Source organism: Prosopis cineraria, unplaced genomic scaffold (genome assembly GCF_029017545.1).
Source record: "Prosopis cineraria cultivar Desert tree isolate PC_DT_omini unplaced genomic scaffold, ASM2901754v1 PC7, whole genome shotgun sequence".
Taxonomy (NCBI): domain Eukaryota; kingdom Viridiplantae; phylum Streptophyta; class Magnoliopsida; order Fabales; family Fabaceae; genus Prosopis; species Prosopis cineraria.
In genome coordinates this window covers 841,644-850,248 of record NW_026555338.1, presented here as the reverse complement: position 1 = coordinate 850,248, position 8,605 = coordinate 841,644, and positions in this window count along the sequence as shown.

Sequence of the window (8,605 nt, the reverse complement as noted above, 5' to 3'; positions counted from 1 at the left end):
GTATGATCATTAACCAACCGATCCTCCAATACTCCCGACTGAACCGGTAGGCTATTTCACGAAACCAAACCACATGTATGGTCTCCAACCTCACTATCCATGGTAGGACTATCCGACCAAGGTGTCTTAAACTACTTTTGGACTACTAGTTCCCCTTATTACAAGTGATTGGGGTGTTATTACTCTAATACTGCATCCTACGGATGCTAAGGAGAATAGTCTCTAACTCCGCACCCTTTTAGGTACTAAGGAGAGTAAGTCTCTAACACCGTACCCATTTTCGGGCACTAAGGAGAAATATGAGCTACACCTAGCGTCCCGAGGAGCCAGCAGTGCTATATGGACTTAATCTTCATTAACTCCACTAAGGTGAGCTTCCGCCCTTTAATATGCCACATTTCACTATATATCTCCACTTGACCATGCATAAATCACTTTCTAAATAAAAATAATGAATATTACTACTTACTTCAAAAACTTGACATTTTACAAATCAATACTCCACTCATTTTCTAAAATAGTTAACTTTTACAAAATTCATACATATATACATAACAAACCATGTAAGAACAACTTGAGAATAACTTATACAAGGTATAAATAATGCAAATTATCTAGTTACCTCAACCTTTTTGTTATTGTGGTACTAAATCTTTTCTTTTGCCAAGGCAAATCTTCTCACACCACAATCTACATCAACAAGTACTAAATGTCAATTTTCAATTAACAAAAGGACTATTAGCTACCAATAACATCCCAATTCTCCTACTTCTCACTCATACAACAAAGAGGCTTGTTAAGATTATAATTTGTTCACACTATCCCTTCAAGCCTCCCTCTAACTCTATCACAACATAACACTTAATATCTTAGTAGTACCCAAAGCTATCCCTTCGTGTTCTAGGTTTCCACCACAAAAACTGTCATTTTCTTATTATTTTCAAAAATTTAAGTTGTCTGCTGTGCCATGCGCCACAGTGCATGCCACACAAGCCATAGCTCATGATGTAGCGAGTAAAATGTCAATTTTTCTCCCCTAAATGCCACCCAACTTGATCCGACTTCTATCCTAACTCAATTTAGAGCTAAATATGACCTAAAAAGCAAATTAGCAACCCAAAAATATAATTAAATAAATTAATAATTTTTTTAACTAATTTATCCCTTAATTAGTCAATTTTTCTAGAGTTAAAGTTTTTGGATGTTACATTTCTTCAAAACTTAGAAATTTTAGTTGCAAGCTTCTCGCATGCATTACTAATTATCACTTTCAAATGAGATGACATTAAAACCATTTATTGTTGGAATATTTATATATCTGAATTTACACGCTTATAAGTATAATGATAATGAATATGAGAACAGTTGATTGAGATCCCATTATTTTTTGAAAAGAAACTTGATGCTTACTATAGGAATCAGTGATCTTATGTTGTTATCTTACTGAACTATATTTGGAATAAAAAATTTATATTTTGTTCAATTTAGATTATGAAACATTATATCACTTGTTTTCTTATAAGATCTAGTGATTTTGTGAAGTTTCATTTTCTAAATTTTGTTTGTGGCTTGTTTATACAACTTGCTTAATTAATTCAATCCAAGTAGGAGATTATTGGAATATTTATTTATAGATTTACATTAATTAATAACCTAAATAAATTGGTCTTTATGATCTTGTGTAAACTATGATAGGTGGACCACACAAGTGAGCACAATGGGCAAAGGCCTAAATTATAACCCTGTAGCCGTCAATTATTCCCTATCTCTTAACTGACTGAGTCAAAGATAATGGAATATAATTAATCAATTTATTTATTATAGTGGTTACTGATCTGGTCCATATAAACCAATCAGTTGATAACCACAAACACATGATAGTTTTTACTTTCTTCATTATCTCTAAACTATCTACAAAACTATGAGATCTTGTGGGATGTGCGTCTGTCTATAGTCGAGGTAACCTAGCTATTTCTAGCGATCATGGATTCCTCGGGTATGCACACAAATCTTTATTTATTATCATTTGTTTATATAAATTGAGATATTAAATCTAACGTTTATAGGATCAAATAACTTAAAAATTCAAAACTTTTGGCAAAACTCATTAAAATATCATTTAAAAAATATAATGTGAAATAAAAATATGATTTCTAAACAATAATGCTAGCTTTAAGTTTATTTTATTTAATATTTATAAATCCCAATAACAATTTGTCTATTACATGTAGGTTAAATTAATTTAAAAGAGATTTGCATGTACTAAATTAACACATACATCTTAACTAGAAAAATAAATGTAGAATGAGAAAAAGGAAACTCTCAACCCTAGAATTTTAATAATTATATACACATTGCATGTATGATGTTGATGATGCAGGGAGCAAAAGACTAGGTATTTATATACATGAAATAATGATATACAAGGAGGTTTGTTTTTTTTAGCATTGTTGAATGCAAGTTTCTTGTAAGTAAAAGCATGTGAGTTCAATCCTTTTATAATCTCAAGTTATTAGTATCTACCCCTCTAAATAAAAAAATATTTTCTAGAATAAAATGTGAAATATATCTTGGAAGAAAATGAGATAGACATATTTCTCATTTTTCTTTTCTAAAAACATTTTTCTACTTGTCAAACATTTCATATATGCTTAATCCTAACATTTTTCTTTGAACTCTTATCAAAGTCTTCTTTTCTTTTCTTTTCTTGTTGAAAGGGCTCTTTTTAGATTCTCCTTTAAAGGAGATGATACTATTGGATGTGATGTGAGTGGGTGAAAAAGGAAGGGAGGGTGAGATTTAGAATGACTATACCAATTTGATACACCATAAATAGGAGGCATGCTGCAAGTAGGAGTAGAGCCCACCCCCATTCCTTTTCCCTTTATTGGTATGTTTCTTAAGCTTTTTCTTTAATCAATCATTGTCTCTCATTTCTTTTTGACCAGAGACTCTACTCTAGCATTTAGACAAAATTGTCTATCCAAAATTACCATTTACTAGATTCAATATTTTAGCAAAATTGTTATCAAGTGAGGGCGAATTGAAATCTTAATGTGGCAGCACTGTATCAAGTATCACATATATGCCAAATCTATGCTTGGCATGTGTATCAAAATACATAAATTCAACTCAATTGCATGCTTGTGGGATCTAATTCTTTTGTTACTAACTTGAAAAGCTGCTTTGTTTTTTAAATCACGAGAAGGAGGAAGACTTAATTAATGCATGGAATGATTTTCAAAACAAGACACAAATTCAATTGAGTCACAAAATGCATAGCATTGTAATTAAGTAACATAGATATACTATTTTCCTACCAAAACATACTATCATCATCATCATCTCCTTCTTCTTCTCATGCTTCTCTCAGCTCTTCTCTACTATTCTATAATATGATTACATTCATTTAATATATCAAAAAGCACTCCCCTATGTAGAAGGGGATTTGCAAGATCATAATTATTGTTGTATAACAATCCTCTAAAATAACAAAAATTTTCATGGCCGAGAATGTGTTGAGCTAATTAAAATTCATCCTTATTAATCTCTTCGTTGTTATGCATTTCAATTAAAAAAGCAACCAATTATGCCAATGTTGGATATTGCATTGCTTGTTGTGGTTGTTGTATTATAGGAGCTTCTTGCTACTACTGCTCGTTAGGAAATATAGTGCGTAAAGCATTTACAAACCATCTATATGGCTCGCCATCTTCCCCAATACCAATAGCATTCTTAAGACTGTATTGATGTATAAATTATAAAAAATCATAAATATTAAGATTATGAAAAAAACTTATTGCTAATTAATAAAGAACATAATTTGAAAATGAAATTCTTCATTGAATCCTCTCCCAAGTGTATTCATTAGTGTTGAATATATCATTTAGTGCATATGCCCATTGATCTCTAAACTCATTCGTGAGGTTTTGCAAAATAGAAACATCCATGTGCTTAATTTTGTATTGAAGCATGAGTTCAATGAGGCACCTGGTTAGTCCAACTCCCCATAAAAAATGAGAAGGCATGATGATAAACAAATGAAATTGCAAGGTAAAGAGTGAGTGAGTAAGAAAAAGAAAATAAACATGAAAATATGAAATTATTAAAATATTAAAAAGGAAATAAATTATCCAATATCCAAAACTAATATAATCTAAGATTAATCATTAGAATTTGTAAAAAACAAGCCTGTCCAATGTAACATCTAAATTTCAAGGCTTGAACTTTCAAGTGTTTAGAAGGGTGAATTGATAAATTTAAATAAATTATAAATTAATGAGGTTTTAAAAAACTAATGTAATTATTAGGTCATCGAGCAGCCTTAAAAAAGGACTACATCAAAGTTCAAGTAGACTAGGACACTACCTCTAGTATTATTTTATAAACTGGAAAGAGGAAAGTATTTTATTATTTGCACACTTACATGTGTATATTGCGCGCGCGCGTGTGCGTGTGTGCGTTAAAGATGGAAGTAGATGGAAGTAGGGGCAAGGCATGAAATAAAAGACATGGGAGAGACTAAAGCACAGAGACAATCTAATACACTAAATATAGTCCATCCACTCAAATATAGGGTTGTCTCAATGACAACAAAAGTTGCAAAAATAGTAAGCTTTATATGTAAAAGTAGTATTTATGATAATAACCAATGCACAGGTGAGAGACAACTACCCATGATTGACTTTCAAGATTTTCTATATGCCAACAATGAATTTGAATTCAGCAGTTGTATTAAAAACAGACACTAAATATCTATACCATCTAAATCGTTAAAATTTAGATAAATAATTTTAAATTCATGCTCTACTTAAAATTAATAAGTGAGTGAGTGAGTTTGTATTGTTATCATTTTTTATTTTATTCTTTTTTTCTATATACAAACTTTTATATATGTACTAATTGAAAATCTAGTCCCCCACACCTTTTTCCTTCCCTTTTTTATACATCTAGTGCCATGTTGCATAACATGAAATTGATACTAGAAAAATAAAGATAATACTGAAAAAATATATTATTTGATACAATAGATTTCACTTCTTTAAAAAAATTCTATTTAAATTAAAATTAGTCATTAACTTCTACTGTCGTATAGATTTTGAATAGTTAGTATAATTTTTTAAATCATATTTCTATTTTATATATTATTCTTATGAAAAAAATTTGATAATAAAATTTTTAATTATTATTATTATTAATGTATTTATATAAAATCTATAATGAGAGTATAATTAATAAATATACAATTTAAAAAAAGAATTTGTGCTAATTTTTAAAAAATATGAGTATTAAAATAGCAATCAATATTATGTATTACAAGAGGAAAAGATTAATAAATATTATATTTTCCTTGTATAAAAAAATAAATTTTATTTCTTTTAATTATTTCTCGCCTTGAGACAGAGGGGGGCCTTTGAGGAGAGAAAGGGAATCAATAAAAGTAAGAGTTGAACACTGTTATAGCCTTTCAAATACTACTCCTCCAATCTTATATATTAGTCACTTTCTAAACACATAATCTGGTCCACTTTATAAGTCACAAGCTTATGGGATTGTTTTATTTCAAATTAAAATTCTCAAATTACCCTTGAAAAGTAAGAGAGAGAAAGACAGAAAAAATTTTATTATATTATTTGTTTACTTTTTGCTTTAATGTTATATTTAAAATTTTACTTACTTTGATTCATTGTATTTTTTTTTATTGCTATTGATAAAATTGATAAAAATGACATATAAATGAGATCAAATGAAGTACTTCCTAAGCTTTACAGGCCACACTCTAATAATTGTCTTTCTTCCCCTCCTTTGAACACGTGTTCTTTCACCTCGTTAGATCTCCTTTGCCCATGTCTTAGTTGTATGGTTCACGTCTTTCCTTTCTCTCCCAACTTAATCAAATCACATCACTCACTCTCACCTTTCTTTTAGTCTACCACTTGCTAACTTATACTGTAAAGTAGACTCTAGTTTTTACTTTTATTCTATAAAAAATGAAATTCATCCAAAAGATATGAAATATGTATGGGGAACAATAACATAAATGGCCCAAATCAATCAATATTCATAGCCTAATAATAAAAGGTAGGGAATAATTAAGAGAAAATTACACCTAAAAAATTTATTACACAAAAATCTTATGAAATTCACAAAATATTTCTAAATTTAAGATTGTATGAATTTACAATATAAAATTCACAAAATACTTTTAAATTTTAAATCCTACATATTTACAATTTAGCAACGAGCATTTACAATTTGAGAAGTATTTTATGAATTTTATGAGACTTCTGGGCAATAAATTCTCTTCTGCGAGACCTAGGTGTAATTTTTTAATAATCAAAGATACTAAAAGTGCTCTCCAATATTTTTTGAGATACTCTATATATTAAAATAAATTTTAAATATTTTTGAGATATTTTGATATATTTTAAAAAATATCCATAATAATGTATACAAATATACGATCTTTTACTATAAAATGAAGTAAAATTTTGATTGTGGAGTTGGTTTAATGGATATATATATATATATATTAGTAACCAATATTTTTTTATTACTTTTATTTTTTTAGCTCATATGGTGCTGTGCAAGCTAGGCACACTTATGGTCCACTTTTAATTTTTGAAGCCTTAGCTAGGAGTTACTTTGAGGTATAACGTCTACACAAGGATCCATCCATCTTTTATTCTATATATAATTGTAAAATTCATGAGTTGATTATTGATTAACAGTTGCCTTTATTGTGTTCTACTTTTAATTAATTAATTAATATTATTAATCCTTGTGTGGGTCCCCTTTTGATGTTTTGGAATTATGTGATCAAGACAAAATTAAGTAGACACAAACAAACAAAATAAAATTAGGGCTATTTCATTTTCTTACGTTTCATGTTCAGAAAGTAAAACTTTACTTTCAGGATGCTATAAGTTATTAAAGTACAATATTTTGTAAGAAAGCACATATAAACAGTAGCTGAAAGTGAATTTGAAAAACATAATTATTTAAAGCTTTTGAAAAGTAGATTTGAAAAGTAGGATCTTATTTAACTGCACTACCCCCAATTTAATCTCTTATTCTTTTATTTAAAAATAGTTGATTCATTAAAAATATAATTATTATTCCAATAATAATGATAATTAGGTATTAATTTTTTAGCAATATAAATTAAATAATTAATCATGTTAATTTTTAGCATTAATGTATAATAAAAATTATAAATCTTTATCACATTTTTTAAATATTTCAAATATATTACATTTGTATAATAAAAATTACAAATCATCATAAATCAATATCCTTTTTGGTAATTGTACATTCAAAAGAATATTTTACTATTATAATCTAAATAACTTTCAATGTATCAAATTAACTTTTGAAAAAATATATCCAAACATAAATTTTGTTACAACAACTGACTTTTATTAAATTAATTTTGGCTAAATGAACTTTTACTAAATGAACTTTTAACAAACCAAAAATCAAACACACATTTAAATTGATACCCAAGCCAAAAACTAATAATTAAAAATAAAAATAGGGGAAAATTTTAATAAAGAAAAAACAATTTCAAACAATTAAACAATGATTATATAATAAAATAACACAAAGCATTTTAGAGAAATAAAATTGAAAAACATGAAATATAGCATATCAAGTATTTAATTTCCCTTTAAAAACTCTATGCTATTTCTCTCATTTTTTTTGGCCCAATTCTTTTTTACTACTTTTAAATTAAGGATCAAATTTCTATTGCATGGGTCTAAAATCTAATTTTATGGATAATGGGACTAATAGAAATGCTTGATTTAGAAATCAAATTTCTCCCTTTGAAATGCCTGATTCTTAAGACATCCATTTATGATAAATAATATACTTTATGATGCAAGAAGAGTTATTAAAAAGAGAAACAATCAAGTGTTTTTGTTGTGCCAATTACATGGGAAGCTGTAATTTGAAAACTTTTATCTATAATATCTTTTTATCACGTACCTACTTTATTCTTTTCTTAGAAAAGTAAAATATATATTAATAAAACCTTAAGTACAGAGAAAATAAAAAAAAATACATGTCATATCTTCTTTTTCAATCCTCTAAAATACTTCTACATCTTTCTATAATAATTAAAAAAGATTCTCCTACGTCAATCAAGATCTATAGGATCAAATCTAATATTATACAAGATTTTTCTATAATAATCAAAATAATCATAACAAAGAATGGCTTGAGCATTATGAAATTTTGATTCAATTATTTCATCATTTTCAAACATTTTTGTTAAAAAATTAACCAGTTATTGTGGAGTTGGAAAAACTGACCGTGGCTGTGGCTGTAACTATGGTTCTAAGACTACCGAAACACTTTGCTTCATTTTCCTTTCTGTATAAGTCTATGGAAGGTGGAAACTTACAAGTGCTTATGTTAATATTATAATTATCAGTAATAACAAAATATTATAATTAGTAATCTCATCCTATCAAATCAAAACAATAATTAAATAAACAAGTAAGATTGAACATGAAAATACATACTCTCTCCATTAAAAAATATAATACATTTTTAATCGAATATCACCCTCCAATAAAGTAATTACCTAATTTCTAACTAA